The 18,956-nt window shown below is 43.6% G+C and overlaps 1 protein-coding gene across 4 annotated transcripts in view; it reads left to right on the forward strand.

Moving 5' to 3' along the window:
- Positions 1 to 18,956, forward strand: part of elmo1 (engulfment and cell motility 1 (ced-12 homolog, C. elegans)) — an 84,411-nt gene that overhangs the window by 3,586 nt on the left and 61,869 nt on the right. The window contains exon 1 of one of the 4 annotated variants that reach the window (XM_084032901.1): positions 16,326 to 16,517. The exons of 1 other annotated variant lie outside the window; for it this stretch is intronic. The gene's annotated coding sequence lies outside the window, so the exon portion shown is untranslated. Of the gene's footprint in view, positions 1 to 16,325; positions 16,518 to 18,956 lie in introns of those variants that run through there. 2 more of the 4 variants (XM_084032899.1, XM_084032902.1) reach the window with 2 other exon arrangements.

Below are 18,956 nucleotides of genomic sequence, written 5' to 3' on the forward strand. Positions count from 1 at the left end.
CGGCTAAGAGCCGCTCAGACCTCGGAGCCTACTGGCCCAGTAGGATTCCCGGTTAGGTAGTCTCTCGGTCTATCCGTTATATCCCCATCCGTCCGAGTGAGAGGCTTGACCTGCCTTAACACTTTAGAGTTGAGTACTTTATAAGGGTTGCTCAGTTGTGTGCGGGTGTCAGGGTCCGCTAGAGCGCGTGCAGCCGCTGTAGCAGGATTGTGCGTATGTGTCGCTGCCGTTAACATCACACAGTGTATGATTTATGGCATGTTGTGTGCATGTTGTGTGCATCTGCTGAAATTTCAGTGGTGTTGCTGTGTCAGTTTTTTTTATTTTTCTCCAAGGGCTTGCTTTGCATGATTTTCACAGTAACTGGGGTTTCATTATAACCCAGGTGCTAAACATGGGCTTTCTTCACCTGACATCTAATTATAGCTTTTCAATTGCATATCTGTGTGTATTGTGTGTGTGTGTGTGTCTCAGCCCTTTAGGTGGTCTGTAATAGTGTAGGGTATTGATCTCTATTTCTGCTCTGTATGGATGGTTGCTGTCGAGCTCTGTCCATCTGTACATCCATGCATCTCTTGATCCACGCATCCATGATTCCTTCCATCCATACATCCGTTGCCTTTTTCCTCTTTCTCTATTTCCATGGATACATGATCATTGCCAATGGCTTGGAAAGTGTTGGAGGTGTGAGCGTGAATCCGTTCCCCCCTGACAGTCCACTACAGCCCTGGCTGTCTGCACTGCTCTCCCCAAGGTCTGCACTTGGCCTTTGCTAACTATGTTGAACCAGGTTTTGGTCTCAGGCGGTGAGGAGTATTGTCTTGATGTCTGCACTGGTGTGGTGAGGGATTTTTTTACGAACCGTATTTCTCAAACTTCACTACATTGCTGCAGTGTTATTCGTAACGTCTCACATCGTGTATTGCGGAAAGGTTTATGAGGTGTTAGTGTGAGCAGAGATCATAAGGGCAGGCAGGAGGCGTCATGTCCCCTGAAGCGTTTATGTTGTGCTTTATGATGCTTGCTTGCTGTGAAAAGAATTCAAATGGCACAGCTTTTCTAATTATTTTTTTGTTAGCAGAACAGAAAATACCTGCAGTATATATACCAGTGGAAAAAAATGGAACAACTTAGAAAATGATATTCACTGCTTACCGTCTACTTACATTAAAGTAAGAAAATAGATCCTGTTTTGTCGTAACAGACTTGCTCTAGGGTTTTGAAGACGTAGGTGGAGTGGAGTGCACATGAAGAGTTCAGATCAGGCGTCATCATATTACAATAACAATTTCTGGCGGGTTCATTTTACAAGAAAAGTTCAATATTTTTGGTTTTGGAAGCAGCTGAACGAAGTTTCATAAACTGCTTCAAATGAATGCGTTGTAATATAAATAAATAAATAGATATCAACATGGATGTGTTTGTGAGCTGTGAGTCATACAGGGTCCAATCAGAGGTTGTCCCTGTGTTGTCTCGCTGCATCTCACAGGTGCACGCACAACGACGATCTTGTCGACGACAGCGTCCCGTGATGGGAGTGGACAGTTCATGAGGATAACTGGAGGCACAGTGAGGTGGGCTGGAAATAAAACTAGCTTGTTGTTTTGCTGGGTATGAGCAGGGAGGGGAGGAGGGGGAAGATGCTGGCCAAATATGATATTTTTTGATGGTACCTCAAAAGATGCACTACACAACCTTTTAGATAAAATCCCCATATGTTTGCTGGTGGCTGCAGCGAGCTTGTTCATTTCAAGCTATTTTTGTCAGCAACCCTTGAGGGTAGACTGAAGAGAAAGGTGCAGGAACATATCTAAACGTATTGCATAATTGATGTGTGAAGTGAGATTAGCAATTTGAACCCATTCTGTCACGACGCAGGCCTCTGTGATGTCGGCGTGCCGCAGCGGTGTTTTCCGCGAGAGACTGGAAGGTTAACCTCTAGAGAGAGGAGGCTGATGAGGAGGAGTGGAGGGCCTCTCATAACATGCCAAGGTCACCAGCTTGCTTGCTCTCTCTGGCGGGGGAACTGCAAGCCTTGGATTGAAGGTGTGTTGCTTTATGCGGGGACTGCCTCCGAGGCCCTGAATAAATCAACACAGAGAAGGACATTCGGAAACAAGACACTTTGATATCTCCCTTATTTCTGGCGCTTCCTTTTGCTCTCTGTCTTTATGTCTCCCTTGTACGACTATGAGTTGCTGTGCCTTTCATTAATGTATACATTTTTGTCTTGCATTCTCACTGCCTCCTCTCCAGCTTTCACTCGCATGTTCTCACCAGAACTCTCCATCTAAACAACTCTGTATATACATATTGCTTACTTCCTGACCCTCGCTGCCCACACATTGACCAGCAGCAGCAGCAGCAAAGCTTGCGCTCCGCGGTGCATCTGGATTACATCGACTTACACAAGGCTCCAGTGGTCATCTCTCTCTCTGCTACTTTTAAGCTCAGTAGCAGCCTGGAGTGTGTTTCTGTTGGCATCCGACCAGCCATTAGAAACGAACCATAATCACTCTTCACACCCTGCCACTGCCTTTCATCACCTGTTGGCAACAAGTGGATGTGCTCCGTGGCTGTAATTCATCTGGAATACAACCATAAACATGACTTCTTTTAGGCGCACCAAAGCCTTGCTCAGGGAGACGCTGATGCCCTGATGAACTCTTGCCCTTGTGTCTATTATGTGTTGATGTATGTTGGAAAATGGAGGTTTTAAATTAGTTTCCTTAAATATTCTCAGCTGTTTGCCTTATCAGGCATGTTAGACACATCATGTATAAATGGTTGTTTCTAAATGCGTACAATTAATCAAACCATCATTTGTCTCTTTTCTGCCTGATGATGTTGGGAGCTGAGTTATTCCAATAATGTATATGAGGCCGTTGACTCCAAAAGTGAACACAATGTTATAAAAAGTAAAGAGTTTATCTCTCGCCCACAGGACAGCCAGCTTGAGTTTTCCTCTGCCTGTTTTGTGCTTATGAGTGTTAAATCCTCGTCATTCCCGCCAGTTATCTTGTTTTCTGTAGACACAGGTTTTCCCTGCCATCTGAGACCAAACATCAAGGAGTGTTTTGTTGTCTCAGACTCCGTTGTGCTATTGTGTTGAGCTTGGGATGCTGTTGCTTTTTGTGGCCTGAGCAGATTTCCCCCATCTGTAAACCACCTGCCTCACCCTGTGTCACCCTGGCTAGTCCATGCTGGCCACACATCAGTGTATTCCACTTCCTGTGGATGTTACACGCTGTCAGTGTGTCTTATTCCCAGCTAAGAACGGAAGAATAGCATGGCGCAGCTCGGCTCGGCTGGGTTCAGCATGGCTCTCTGTTGAGAGAAGAGGGGTATTGTCGGGATGGACTAGCTGGGTTTAATTTTGCCTTCGGGGGCTTGTCGCTGTGTCCGTCCTTTTGTTTTCTGGAGGGGGAAGCTTAACCCTCCGTGTTTGTATTTGTGTGTGTGTGTGTCCAACTTGTCTGGCAGCATTTTACAGCCCAGACAGTGTTGTGGAAGAAAGGAACAGGAAATACCAATGGCATTTTCACAACGACGGGAGAGCTACCGGATGCATACATCTTAAGACGTGTGGTGAAAGTTTGTTACAAGTACGAGGCGGGAGGTTTCGGAACACGCCTCCTCTGAAACGAACGTGCCAGGTGAGCCACTTCCTGCCAACATCGACATGTAAAGCGATCCATTTCCTGTCAACACAAAAGTGTAAAGATGTAATGTGGTTAGTCGTTAAATACTTTTCCGTATCAATTACAGTGCGAGCTGACAAGTGAAACATGCCATGTCCGTTTCCATGTACTCAGTGAATAGATGTACAGGGGGCTGCTATGCACAGATTACATCATCCAATGACATCGTACCCACAGCAATGAAAGCCTGGACTGAGGAATGCCCTCCACTTGTGTTTTTCTTTCCTTCTTTCTCTCTCTCTCTCTCTCTCCCCACACTTTCTCTGTCTCTCTATTTCACATAAATGTGGGTTACATGCAATTAACCCATAAAAGGCAAAAATAAAGTCCTTTGAATCCTGTGCCCCAGTCCATAAATAGCCTGACGTCAGCCTCATTTCTTGTGCTCCCTCTGTACCACAAGCAAAGCCCCCACCCATGGTTTTACTATAACTTGACAATAATAAGGGAACCACTAGCAAAGCCTCAATGAATGGCTTGGAAGGAATCGGGCTAGGCACGCAGGAGGGATCAAAGTGTTTTGGCAGCGGCCAGTCACCACATTGCTAGGGTGGAGGCCGAGGTGGCATCGGCACTGGCTCTTGACTGACCAGACACAGGCAGGGCTGGAACCTCTCATTGGGTAAACAAAGGGAAGGGAGTGTAGCATATGGTTTAAAAAAAAAAAAAGACATTGGGGGGGATAAATAAATAATAGGAGGCAGTGTTTAGCAGTTAGCAAATGAATGGGTGAACCCAAAGATTGGGCACGAGGCATCTGTCGGGAGAGTGGAGGGCGTTGTGTTAAAAGGGTGTGGCACTCGTGAAGTGGAGGTCTTAGTAGACCGGAATGAGCAAAAGAACAATAACAAGCATCTGTGAGACTCTAATATGGAAAATATTTATATCGGCGCCAGTATATTATTCGTGGCAACTGGGATCTCTTGTGTTGTGGCTGTGTGCAGTGGTGTGATACTGATGAGCCGTTGGTGGTGGTGATGAATAACATTGTGCCTCCAACAGTGCAGTCAGTCAGTATGGCGGATAGGCAAAGAGCACCCAGCAGGGAGGTAGAGAGTGTGTGTTTTTTTGGTCACCGCCACCCAAGACATGTGTGGCGGTGGGTGTGAGCTTGATGTATAGCCACAAGAGTGTATGTGTGTGTGTGTGTGTGTGTGTGTGTGTGTGTGTGTGTGTTAGCTGTAGGAAGGGACGGAGAGACAGCTGGCGGAGCAAAGGGTGAGTGTAACGAGGAGCAAGTGTGACAGCCACACTGACTCCTTTGTTCCCACTCACTTGTGCCAGTCACAGCGAGTAGATGGCTGATCTGTGAAGTGACTGAATCCTTTCACAGCACCTAGACCAGCGACACAGTCTAGCATTACACCCGCTCTCTCCTCAGTGTGTGTGTATGTGTGTGCCTCTGTAGCAGGAGATTTCCACCAGATAGACCATCTTCCATAATGTCAGTGCACCCGTAGTGCACTTATTACGCTTGTGATGATAGTCATCAGTGTGAACATAATTGTAGCGCCAGCAACACTGAACAGTAGCCTGCCTCGCTATATGCTTAGTTAATGAGTGTTGTTGAGAGGCCTGTGTTCTCTCCTGAGTTATGGTTTAATAAGAGGAGTAATTTCTGCTCCGGTGGAGTGTATGTGCGGCGCTCCTTCGTGACTTCTGGAGGCAATTTGGCTACTGTGTGGTTGGAGTCCATCAAGGTGCGTGGTCACTGGAGACGTCTTACTCCACCTTGTCTTTTATTAAACCTGTGTGTGTATGTGTGTGTGATTTTCACTCCTCAAAGCCAGTAGTCTGTAAATAACAGACCAATGGATTGAGGATGAAATCTCTCGCTTATTCCTTCCAAAAAGTGCTTTTTTCCCCCACACTGAAGCATTCATTGAGCTTTTCCAGTTATTTTTTTCATCAGGAGTTCAATAAGCCCTTTTCAGCTCCTGACTTCCTCCTCTGAGTATCTGAACCATTTAGTTCAAGTAGGACAAAGTAAAAATAGCCATAAATCAATCCCAAATGTTCTCGGGCTCTTCGCACATCTCGATCTAGGCTAGCACAACCCAACAGGGGATAGAGTGACACGGCATTCAACACGAGGCCGGATGACTGGCAGACTGGCACTTTACAAGAGGGCATGTTCATTAACAATGGGACTGGTAGCGGTGATTCGGGCCTTGACACACTTTAAAAGCCATTAAAGAGGCGGCGGTGGATTATGGTTTGTCGAGTTATGATGATGATATGACCTTTTGGTTATTACATGCATCAGCGGAGATGGTAATCCTCTGAGCTATTGAATTTAGCTAAGTGGAGATGTTTCCATTAAGGGATGTATATAGTGTGTGCAACACTGCAGCCGGATTTCCCGACAGACCGAATAATCGATAGCGCAGAAATATCACTTACTGTAAATCGTTGTGATTCCACAAGAGAGAGATGGCACAGATAAAACCCTGCAGGTCTAAGGAGTGATGTGTGGGCAGCAGTCGTACATCTTCAGATGTTTCCCTTTAACATGTAGGGTACATCCATACAATTTTTTTTTTAGATCAACTGCAATATTTTTACACAAGCCAACCTTGGAGAAACCATTTTTTGTTGTTTTTTAATTAAAGAAATGATGCCGTTCCCCTCAAATATAAAATGGATCCTACATTTCTTTTATCTTCATGATGAAATACTCACAAAAAACAATATTCTCATATTAGAATGTTAAAAGGCCTGCGGCAACAGCTCGATTTAACAACCACTAATATTGTTGCTTCAACTCTAGAACTACTGGAATTGAACACACAAAAGGCTGTGTGATTTATGTTTATTTATGTTTCCAGTATGCCATCTCGTTCTTACATGAAAACGATGATGCAGTATTTGCAAGGAGCACAACTGCAATGGAACAAGCACTCTGAATTTATCCCCAAATCACCAAAACTGTTGTCCCATGACGTGCTTTGCACAGGTTGAATTGGCGGAAACAAACAAAAAGTTGTGTGTATGAGCCACAAGAAAAACACAATTCAGAAATCAATTTAAAAAAATGTGCCTTTAGGAAATGGAAATAAATGTATCCAACTTAATTTCTGACAAAAACATTGTGCTTTTCCCCCCAAAACAACTCTGGCTTCAAAGATGATAATGACGTTAAAAATGTTGCAGACAACATTTTGGCATATTTGCAGCAGTGTAGTACTGTATTTTCATACAGGCAAGTTTCCACAAACATTGATAATTGGATCCTACCACCACCATACCTGACAACGTTTCCACGAATCAGAAAAAGAGAGAAATGACTTTGTGGCTTCCCCCGATACTGAAACGTCTGAGGTCGATCCTGGTTGTGTGTGTTCGTCTAAACGCTGAACAAAATGAAGCGCTGGCCTTGGTGGCTCAGCAATCATTTGCAGCGGAAATTCCCTGACCCGGGATGCCCAATCCTTCACATCCCATTTAACTCGATGGAGCACACGCCAGCCCTGTGAGTGGAGTTAAGCCCCTATAATGTAACAAAGCGGGTCTGAAAGAGCTTTCTAGTCATCAGCGAACCAGTAGCCTTTTAGCTTTAAACCCCACAGAGACTGTCGCTACTTTTTGCTTCTTTTTTTTTTACCTCCATGCTGGCTGTTTAACTTTAGAGTTTGAGAAGTCTGTTTTTCACATTCATTCATGCTGAAGCGCGAGCGTTTCTCGTGAGGTACGAGCAACATTTTGTGACTTCAAAACTAATTTGGACCCCAATTGTGGTCCAATATGTAAATTGCAGAAGCGTGATGTGGAAACACACACACACACACACACACACACACACACACACAAACACACACAGTGGGAGATATCCTTTTTCACTAGTTTAACTTTTGAAATGAACAGAATTTACATATTCATAGATTCTGGCTTTTTAATGAGAGGAAGAGTACTTTTTAAGTTTAAAAGGAGTGTTTTCAGTCAGTCTGGGAGTGATGCAGCAGCCTCCTCAACCAGCATCAATAAGGGCTGGATCATCTAGTGCCTACTGAGTCTTCATGTTTAAATACCCTTATATAATGTCTTTGTTGTTTTTATGCAATTTTCAGTTCAACGTGTTCATTCAGTTTGAAAAGCGATGTGTTTATCGAGTTGGGCAGCATAACATATGAAACCTAGCACTAAGAAATTACCACACTCCAACCATAGAAAAGTTTCCCTTTCTCTCTAAATTGAGTGAAACTAAGCCTTTAGCTACAGCATTGTTTCTTGCGTAATCCTCGCTGCTCTATTCTGGGACTTCCACAGAACGCACCCGGTCGGCAGAGCGCTCTGCTCTTTCCGTGGGGTTTCTGTGGGTGTGTGCGGATAACTTCCCAAAGCACCTGCCTGTTTGGTTTTCAATTAGCAGAAAGACATGTCATCATTATCTTCCTCATGAACAGCATAATCCAGTTAAGGGATGGAAAGATCCCTCAAGAGCTGTGTTCGGTGAGGCGGGATGCGATGAGCGCCATCTGTGTTTTATGAATGAGAAGCCCCGCTGGTGTCCTTTTGCTTGTGCAACACTTGTGGTTGTGTGAGCATCTCTTCCATAATAACCTTTTGTCTGGTCCCCCCTCCCCCCCCCCTGTCTGGGGTGTAATTTTAGCACTTTTGAGGAAGTGGGATTACAGTCTTTTTCCTTTTTCCATTTCTAAATCTTGGTAGAATTAAGACACTTGTGCTTGACGCTGCCAAATTGAATGGTATGTTTAAACATAGTGAATGAGGAGATTTTTTAAGGCAACATTTTATTATGATTTCTTTCTTTTTCTTGAAAGAAGTGAGTGTAAAGCATTTGATTTTGCATTGGTTGCTCTTGTCAGGGTTATTTTGATTTCAGGAACAGAATGTGTAGCCACACTAGCATGCGTGGTGGTAAAACATGCCTATCATGACACACTGTTGGAAGAGGAGTTATTGATTTGCCCCGCAGTAACACAGTTTGATTAGTTACACAATGTGGAAACTGCAGCTGGTCATGACTTGATGTCTGCGGTTTTTGTTTTTTCTTCAATGAAGGCCCAGCTTCAGTGGGTTTTTTTTTTTAATAGACAAAGACTGTTTATGTGGTTGTTTGCCTTCTCTGAATGCACCCACTTGGGGAGGGAGGGAGGGAGGGAGAGGGAGAGAGAGAGAGGGCGAGAGAGCGAGAGAGAGAGGCGAGAGAGAGAGAGAGAGAGGGAGGGAGAGAGAGGGAGAGAGAGGCTCGGATGCGCTCGCTGTTCTGTTAGAGTAGTCAAGGTCACTTTGTGATGGAGGCGTTTCTGTTGTGAATGAAGAACAAGTGATGGTCCATCTTGAAGCTACAATGCCTCCTCCAGCACACACACACACACACACACACACACACACACACACACACACACACACACACACACAGGCTTTATAATTAGACAATGGGTCTATAGACCTGTTTCTATGACTTTCCTCTCTGACCAACCAAAAAGCACCATTTATCTCCGCCTCGGTCATGTGACCTGGCAGGGTTTTTGTGTGGTCCCACACAACACACACACACATAGAGGGGTCCAGTGAACTTTTTCAGGATGGCTTGTTCCTTGAAGCATGGCCCCAGAGGCTCCAATCATTGTTGTCTGCCGTGATCAGTCAGGGGGAAGCTCTGGTCAAACTGTTCCCACTCTCTGCTGCTTTTGAAGAATCGCACTTTGATGTTGTGTGTGTGTGTTTTTAGACACACTTTTGTTGTGTTTTTGACTCTCTTAAATGCATGGGATGATATGAAAATTTCAAACAATCTTAAATAAGTAAAAAAAAGCACATAGGGAGATAGAGCGCACCCGCCAGTCTGTTAATACTTTCTCCTCCCATGTAGCATGTGATGGTTGTGGAGATTGTCCCACCCCTCCTCCATGTGACAGCAACAAGTGCAGCATTTTACTCAAAAATGAACATTTTTCAACTCTGCATGACCGCATGACCACAAAAAAGCCAAACTTGCAACATCCGTGGTGTAAATACACAGCACTCCCATTAAAAATAATTCATGAAAGTAAAAAAACATGGACATAGCGGTTGTGGCAGTTGATTGCCATCCCTTGATGTTGACTTGTCAAAAGCATGTTATTGCAGTAGTGCGGTTATTGTGACAGCCACGCTATCCTTTGTAGCTCACACGTGTAAGATCTCTTAATATTAGAACTATTCTACCATAGTTCCTGCATGGAACTGTGGATTTCTGGGAGGAGATATTGCTTTTGAGTACTTTCCAACGCTTTTTGAGAGAAGGCAGACATCTCTTCAGCCGATATCTCCAAAAGTAAGCAACTCAGGTTCATGTCTTCTTCGAAGACATGGTGTGTGTGTGTTTGTGTGTGTGGCTCTAGTGTGTGCTCACTTTGTGCACAACGTAAAACCATGTGTGAAACCATAATGCGGCATTCACCAGTAAAACAAATGGATATGAGACTTATCGGCTGGTGGCAGAAGTGCTGCATCTTTCTCCTCTCATATCTGTCCTTATATATAAATATATAAATATAAGCAGGCAACAGCAGGTTAGGTTAGTTTAGCATAAAAACAAAAAACTGAAAAACATCTGTCCTCGTGATATCCAAAGGTAACATATTTTTACCAGCATCTCTTAAACTCACTCATTGACATGTTATGTCTTATGTAGTATTTTGTGAGGATAATGAGTTGGTCTATTTCATGGCTCGTTGCAGTAACATCCTCTCCTGGGTGCCTGGCAACTTGTCGCTTTGCTCGCAACGGTCCGTTTCTAGCCTTTTTTTGCTGGCTCATGTAGCCCGACGTTGAACAAACAAATGAGTGCGGTGTCAATCTTTCCATCAAGCTCTTTGTAAGATTCGTGTCTACATTCTTTGCCACAAATACTCCACTGTTGTAAGTCAGTCTGATGAATTGTTATACAAAGAATTTCCTCAGTTTAGAGAATATAAAAGGTTTCAGACCACTTTTTTCTTTTATCTGAAATCCCTGTTTTTTTTTGCGTGTGATCATTTCAATGTAAGACTTATGTAAGAATAGTACCAGTGTCATTCCTGGAGTAAATGTATACCACAATAAACATTTGGTTGAATCCCCTCCATCGTCTGTATGGCAATTAAATTCATATACACTGCTGCCGTTTTGTATATCCAGTCATCCAGGCCCTTCTTTCCAGCTTCATCCTAACGGCCCAGCTTTTTAAGTTGCTTATATCCATGGGCCTGCAGCCAGACCAGCCACTGTGGAGTCATAGCATAGCATAGCTGACATTTTTGTCCTAACCCACATCTCTAGCTGAGGTAATTTAAGGTTTAGAAACCACTGTTATCAGCCTCAGAATTCAAACTGAGGTTCCATAAAAACCTTCTGGTGAAGATTAGAATGGACGAGTGGTTGAGTGCGCCGAATGCTTTTGGGAGGAAATTGCGATGGTGCGGTGTCTTTCATGGTAATTCTAGCTGTATTTTTTTGTGTGTGAGCGAATCCTTATTTCTAAGCATCTCGGCCTGCTAACAACTAAAATAGACGGCTAATGTCTCTTTGCTGATTGCACAAGCCAGCATGTACGTAATCGGTTGCTCCGATCACGAATCCCTGCAATGTTTCAGGCAGTATTTCCTTCACTCCTCATATATGTCAGTGTGGAAGAAATGTAAGATTCAATTGACGATACAGATCAAGATACACTGCAGAGAGTGAGTGTTTGACCTGGATAGGCAGCTTTCAGCAGAAGGTCACGCTGTCCGTGACTCACTAAGCCCGCGGGCTCGCTCACACTCGCACATACACACTCTTTTCCTAACTGACAGTGAAAAGGCTTCCAGGGTAAACACCTAATTGTGCTCCTATTTTCTGTTTTCCAAGCACTCACCGCCAACCTTGATGCTGCTGACTGATATTGAGTTATGTAATGGGGGAGGATGGCATGTTATTTTTAAATATAAAGAGAAAGGAGATTGTGTTTGAACAGAGCACATCGCCTATTGTTTTTTTTTTCCTCCATCACCTCCCAACTGAAACACAACATGTGTAATGGTCACCTTACATAACACTCTTGAAATACACAAGCCGTGTGAGTGCGGAGGATTAAAATATACACACCAGGGTATTTTAATGGTACAGGTAATGTTTCATAAGCACTTGAATATCCCAAAATATCAGCGAGCGGCGATGAATGAACGGACCGTTTTGTAACTCTGGTGTAGGCTGCTGTAAACATCCGACCAATTAGAATAAAACCCCCAAATAATTCAGTCGACAACATCTTTATCCGTGATTTGAATTTGACTTTGAGATCAACCATGACCACATTGTTCTGATGATTTAAGCATTTGTTTATGCACACCTACATTATTTGGGATCATTATCACCATATATAACTTAAAGGAATAGTTTGGTGTTTTTGGAAATATAGCTGTTATTAGATAGTTCCTGTCGAGACCAGATGAGAAGTATGAAACGGGAGCCAGCAGCCGGTTAGCTTAGCTTCACACAAGCCTGGCACTGTCTAAATGTAATAAAATCCACCTACTGGATTAGCACATTAAATGTGTATTATTTTTAATTGAGTTGTAAAAATATAGTGAGTGTTAGAGGTGCTGTAAGCACCAGTTTCCTTTCGGCAGGGTTAGCCGTTTCTCCCTGTCTCCAGTACTCATGCTAAGCTAGCTTCAGCTACGTGTTTACATACATACAGACATGGATTGTATGAATCTTGTCATTTAAATCTCAGGAACCATGTAAAGCATGCTTTCCAAAATGGTTGTAATGTTTGTGAAAATTTCCCTCATAAATAAGCATGCTGGCAGATTATCACATAAACATAATATTCACAGCAGCACGACCGTTGTTTTCTGCCGCTCTGCAAGTTGGTTTATTTTTCAACTTTTACTGTAACGCTGCTGTAAGACGAGCAGGACGTCCGCAGCACATTTAACCCGTTCCAATTATTACTATTAGAAAGTATCACAGAGGATAATGGGAGGATGGGAGCATACAACCCGTGGCAGTGAGACCCAACTAACAGTGTAACTCTACTTGACATTTCATGCAGTAGGATGGACCCAGGAGTGTTTGGTCCAATTAAGTGGCCGCTGTAGCTAGCAGGTTATTAGCTTTGCCTCTGTGGTCTTCACTGCAGGCTGTGGCTGACTCTGTATGGAAGGTTACATCCTCGTTCCAGAGATTACACCACATACATGTAGCGTTTCTGGAAAGCTCTATGGTTGTGTTCTCATCGCGGTCCCCTCTGTAATGTTATCATGCATTACTGTACGTTGACGGTTCGCAGACCAGTCCTGACCAGCATGCACATACGAGGATGTGTGTTGACGATTATTGATCTGCACTCCAAACTGCAGTTTGATGGAGGAATCTGTTATAACACATGGCCCACCATAATTATATTCCAGTAAAACTAATCCAGTTCAGGCTTCCTCCTCAGACTTCCAAGTAGGTAGTCTGGTATGATTGTTGAAATGCTGGGATTTCCTTCAGCCTAATGGCTTTAGTGTTTATTAATTTGTATAGAGATAACTAGCATATTGTTAGCTTAGCAGCCGGCCTGAGGCATGTGTTTCATGAACAAGCACAAAGGACGTGGTTACTGTTCTGCTCTGAGAGCGTGTGTTGTTTTGGGAAGCAGGACATCGTGTGATCATACACCTACTTGTGAGGTGTTGTTTTGTCGAGGTTTGGAAACTGATACCCAGCTTTCTGTCTGCGGTAACTGCCTGTGACACGGCTGCATGGATCTTAACCGATGGAGTTTGACTATTACAAGTATAGCATGTTGCTCTCCTTCAAGTGGAATACATTTGGATGCGGTTTTGAATAATAGATGATCCCTTGAGGTGTCGTAGAATTATCTTTGCCTGACAACGTCCTCTGCAAGCAGACTGTGTGCAGATTCATTTCATGTTTGAAAAGTACGGAATAAAATCTGTGAATAAGAAAAACAAATGTTATGAAACACCAATTGACCGAATGACGTCAACCCCTGTCTGATATTATTTTCTACCATCAGCGGTTACATTTTTACACTTTGGGTTTCCAGACACTCTCATCCAGAGCAGTTAAGAGTTGAGTGTAACCGTGAGCTCATATTAATGGCTCTCTAACATTGCAAGCATCTGGTGGTAATGTGGGCAAGGGTCAGAGCCATAAGAGTCTGGACTAGGACATTTATTTAGATAGCTTGTTCTGTGAACAATCAAAATCCTACAAATCTTTGGTTTTTAACAGAGTGGATACAGAAAATGAATATTTTTTTATGTATTCTTTTTATTCAACAAATAATAATACTAATACTCTTCTATAGTTAATAGTCAAAATGGGTTCAAACAAAGATACAGGGTTTTAACAAGGGAGGGTCGAAAAGGACAGAGACAGTCTTTTGCTACAGATTGTAAAACCCCCTCGAGACAGATTTGTGATAGTGCTCTATATAATAAAAATTGACTTGGCATGATATACACTTCTGTACGCTATGGTTTTACTGCAGCACAGATTTAATTTCTTCTTGCCTTGTAAATAAAACAGTTGCCCGCTACACCAGCATGCAAGATTCCCTTTTTTTCCCCCAGTCAATAATATCTGATTTTCACAAACTAAAGCCTTTTATGTTTGCTAGTAGTGATTATGTCTCACATTTCTTCCACTGCTTCAACACAACCCACCTTGCATAGTTAGGCTGAATAGCTCCTGATTGGATCATTACAATCTGCCGCTCCTAGAAAGATGATGAAGAGAAACGACGTATATGTAAACATAGCTGAGGGTCATGATTACAAACCACTAGACTATGGATTTGGTCAAATTAGAGGATGCAGCATCAGCAGCATCAAAATGTCCAATCCTGTGTTTGTGTCAGAGGTCTCCCTGACGAGGCAGATTTACCAGACAGTTGTGGTAGATCACAAAAAAATATCCTTGGATTTGTTGCGAGGATTCATTAACCACAAAGGTCCTCTTAACTTTTTCACTTCCTCAGGTCTCCATGACAATTAGACTTTTTATTTTTTAGATCAAACCTAAAAAAATGACGGCTCAACTCCAACGTGGGCCTTTTCGTCTTTCTCTTCTTTTCTCACTTTGGCACAAGTCAAAAACTCAGCAAGGGTGTAGAATGTATCCGTTAGCTTGCTGTTTCTTCATCGGTGTTGTTGAAATGTTTTCCTACTTGGATACTTTCGGAAGCTCTAAAGGGAGTTTGAGTCAGAACTGAAAGTCCTGTATTTTCTTTTGCATTCATGAGGCTCATATGAAGCAACATTGACCTCAGCATGGGTGGAGTAAACATCTGTTTTACAGTGACACTAGCACAGATGGCCTGTTGAGCTCTCGGTCTGAAATGGAGATGTCATTGTTGCCGTGCTCAAACAAAAAATGCTTTATTTGGGAATTTAGCCTCTTAGCTCAGCGGCCTTTTGTGACTGTGTGTTAACCATCTGACTCACTCTGTTGTAGCTTGTTGAACACTGTTCTGACTCTGTTGCATCGGTAGTGATTGGCCAGGAGAGGAAGTGAAAGCATGGGCTGCATTGTGGTAATCACCTTCTCTCTGGCCATCTTTGGACAGCTGTTAGATGCATCATTGAATCTAACTTGGCTGACTTGACTTATTCCAAGTCTGATGCTTATATTCGTTAAGAATGTATGAGAGTTTTATCATGTCCTTCAGAGGTCGATGTTTAGTCTCATGTCTGTCCAGGAAATGTAAGGCTACAACCAGCAGCCGATTAGCTTAGCTTGGCATAAAGAGTGGAAGTAGGGGGAATCTGCTTGCTGGGCTCTGTCCAAAGGTCACAAAATCCACCTGCCAGCACCTCTAAAACTCACCAATTAACACCGTAGCAGTCCCTCGTACTTTGGTACCTTTTCCTTTTTCCCTCCAGTTAATTCCAGCCTATTCAGCCAGAAACTCTGACTTTTGAGACTTCTCATTTTGGGCATTCTGGGCCATCCTTGACTTAATGAAAACCTAATTTCAGCGTATATTGTCAGCCAGGCACTTGAGACCTTTTTGCTGTCTTAGCTTTTCTGATTGGGGGTTATTTTTAAGCAACCTGGTTAAATAACTACTAAATCTGTTGAATTGATACCGCCATAATACCTTTTTATGTCATTTGTTTGATTCATTTATAAGCTGTTGCTCAAGTTAGTTACTGCACCTGGCCTAGAAATAGTTTGGGCACATAACCCCCCTGTAAATCCACACTGTCTCTTCTCTCTTTTGTATGAATTAAACAAACAAGATATAAAGTGATTAGTGAGCTACAGAGCTGCTGGTTGCTGGAATTAGTTGCCTTGAGACAGATCCAGGCTAGCTGTGTCCAATACGAAGCTAACCTGTTTTAAGGGTCCAGTAGTTTATTCTCACATCAACGCATTAGAGGAGGGGGACACTAATGATATAATGACATAGGATTACCCTTCATTAATCCAATCAGCTCAGCTGAGTGTGGATTTCATTTTGAGGGATGCATGGTTTCTTTCTTGACACGTGGATTAGACGAGGCGCTTCTTACTCACTGCCTTCCTATCTTTGAATTTTACCGCTTTGTCTGACAGACCTGCTTCCTCTTTTCTCGACAAACGCCTACTTCCTCCTTCTGTCTATCTCTCTCTCAGCGCTCTCCTTTGCCTGAGACGAAGCACTGCACAAACCGTTGCAAAGTCTTTGTCTATGGCTTATGATGCTCAAAGAACTTCACTTGTAGGGAGATACTCAGACTGAAGTTGCTTGGACAAGAGCCGCCTCCTCACTCTACTGTAAGCAGCCGTTTGCAGAAGCAGGTTGACTTTGGGAGAACTGTCAGAGCGGTTGGCTGTCAAGTTTTCTGGGTGAGTCCTCACGTCTACTTGGTGTTTTTCACCCTTCCTTCACGCTACACACAGGATGCAGTAGGCCTCAGGGTGCGGCTCGGAGCACCTCTCCGGTGTCACCAGTGGGCACGGACACTAAATGTCTTGGTACATACTATGCGTACACCCTGTGCCTGCATGCCCTCCAGCCGATCCGAGATTGGACTCGACGTAGCTTTTCCACATCTAACCAGAGAAGAAAGGAAACGTCGGAGCCGATGTGTTTTTAAGACAGTTGAGCGTTGTGGCCTCATGGTTTGTCAGGCAGGATGGAAATGTGGTGTTGGTAGTACAGAGAGAGTGTACTTACACAACTGATGAATCTGCTGCATTTTAAAGTAATTACTTGGCAATATGAAGGTTCCTTCCAAATGCACATTATGGATTAGTTTGTGTGCCTGTGGGCCTAATTTTGCCTCGTGTTTTGTTTTCCTCTGGCAAGTGTCTCTAAATGTTCCAGTGTTTTGATTATCTGGGTTTAGCAGGATGCCATCCAAGTACCTCTAATTGTTTCTGACTCACTTGTTTACCTCAAATTGCTGGCTTGCTCTGCTCACAACACACTATTTAGTCTACGCTTGTACCTTGCTCAGCAATACACTGTAGCTCCACGCTTCCCTCGCCCTGTGTGTGCAGATGTTTATCCAGACACACATGCAGTAGATTCAGCCGTGTACATTATGTGGACCAGGGTCACTCGGCGTCCTCTTAGCGTGCTCACGCCTCTGCGGGAGGGCTGTCGGCTGCTGTTGAGAGTTGCTACGAGCTGCTGGTACCGACGTTTGACAGGATATCCTGGTTTGCGACATTTCAGTGGGAACCCGGGCAGATTTTTGACATGAAGAGGCAGAGGGGCCCGACAAGAGTCACTCGGAGAGAAGTCACCACGTCGCTGTCACAATCGCTGCTTTGTTGTTTAAGGAACATTTTTGGTCTTTTCATTGGTGTTATGTGCATGTTAAGCCTCTTATTGCATGGCACTTCCTCCTTTTGGTTAAATCTAGAAGCCATATTTCTAAACCCTGACCTCAGCCTTCCCCCTTTTTTTCCTTTTGTCTTCTTCCTTTATTTGTAGCTGTTTTGCCAGCCCTTTTGTCTTAGAGCAAAGCGGCTTTCCTGTTGGCTGGGTGTTGGGTATGTGTGTGTATTTGGGAGGGACTGGGCACAACACAATAGCATTTCTAAGATTCTTAGTTTAAGAATAGTCTTCCTCTCCTGATTTACTGTCATGGTTTCTTTTTGTTGTTATATTCAACAACATTATAGATAAAAGTAAATGAAATATGGTTGAAAGTGAAGGATAAGAAATCAACATGACGGAGGGGTGTTGATGAGGCAGTGCCGGAGTTCATCTGACTTTCAACCAGAGAGGGTAGTTAAACACCACTTTTCACATTGGTGTTAAGTTACTGTGTGAGTGTGTGTTTCTAACATCCACACACTTCTCCTCAAGGGTGTAACATGACCATCCCGTGGCTAGTGAGCGTAGGCGTGTGAAGGCGTCGCGCTCGGAGCAACAATAACTCAGTCCTCAGCACCATGTCGGTGGCCTTTTGTGTCAGCTCGCAGGAAAAAGGCTTGTGCTCTTTTTGTAGGCTGTCGTTCTCACTCTCTCTCTCTCTCACACACACACACACACACACACACACACACACACACACACACACACACACACACACACACACACACACACACACCATGGACACAGCCTCTCTCTTTCTCTCACACACACATAGGCCCTGCGGCAAGGCGGGCCCTTTGTAGAGGAATCAGATGAAGAGCTAGAAGGGGTTCTTTTGAAATCCACCCAGCGCTATAGATTAACATACACACACACATACGCAGACACATATACAAGTGTGATTAAATATAGACTCAAAGACTGCACACGAGAACCTTAGCACCGGATGTGGGAGTTCAAAAGGATTCATATCTGCAGAAAAGAGATTTTGATGACATGGATACCTCATGCTGTTGCTTGCTTCATTAAGCACAAAAAGTTTAATGAACACGCTTAAACTTTTATTCATATCATATCAACAATTTAAGCGTGTCAGAGATACCCAATATAAAGGGCTGTGATCAGGACCAGAGCCAAGAAGACTTGATGGAGACATCCCTGTAATCCCATTTAATCACGATGATGTATGGAAGCTGCATGAAAGCCTGAAACACTTTTGACGTGGCAGTAGGGGGGGGGAGAGAATTCGTAGCCTGACATTTATATGTATCAAGGAGTGCCGATGGGAGATCAACAGGTGTGGTGTTCAGCATGCTCCAGGCTGCTCCGAGTGCCTGAGGTAATCTTAAAATCACCTAAAACGATAGGTTGGGGGAGAAGGAGGATAAGAGTTTAGTAAACGTGTTGACAAAGGCTGAGTGCTGGTTGGTCACGCTGACATCCTGGGTATAAATAAC

This window comes from Eutrigla gurnardus (genome assembly GCF_963514095.1).
Source record: "Eutrigla gurnardus genome assembly, chromosome: 17".
Classification (NCBI taxonomy): domain Eukaryota; kingdom Metazoa; phylum Chordata; class Actinopteri; order Perciformes; family Triglidae; genus Eutrigla; species Eutrigla gurnardus.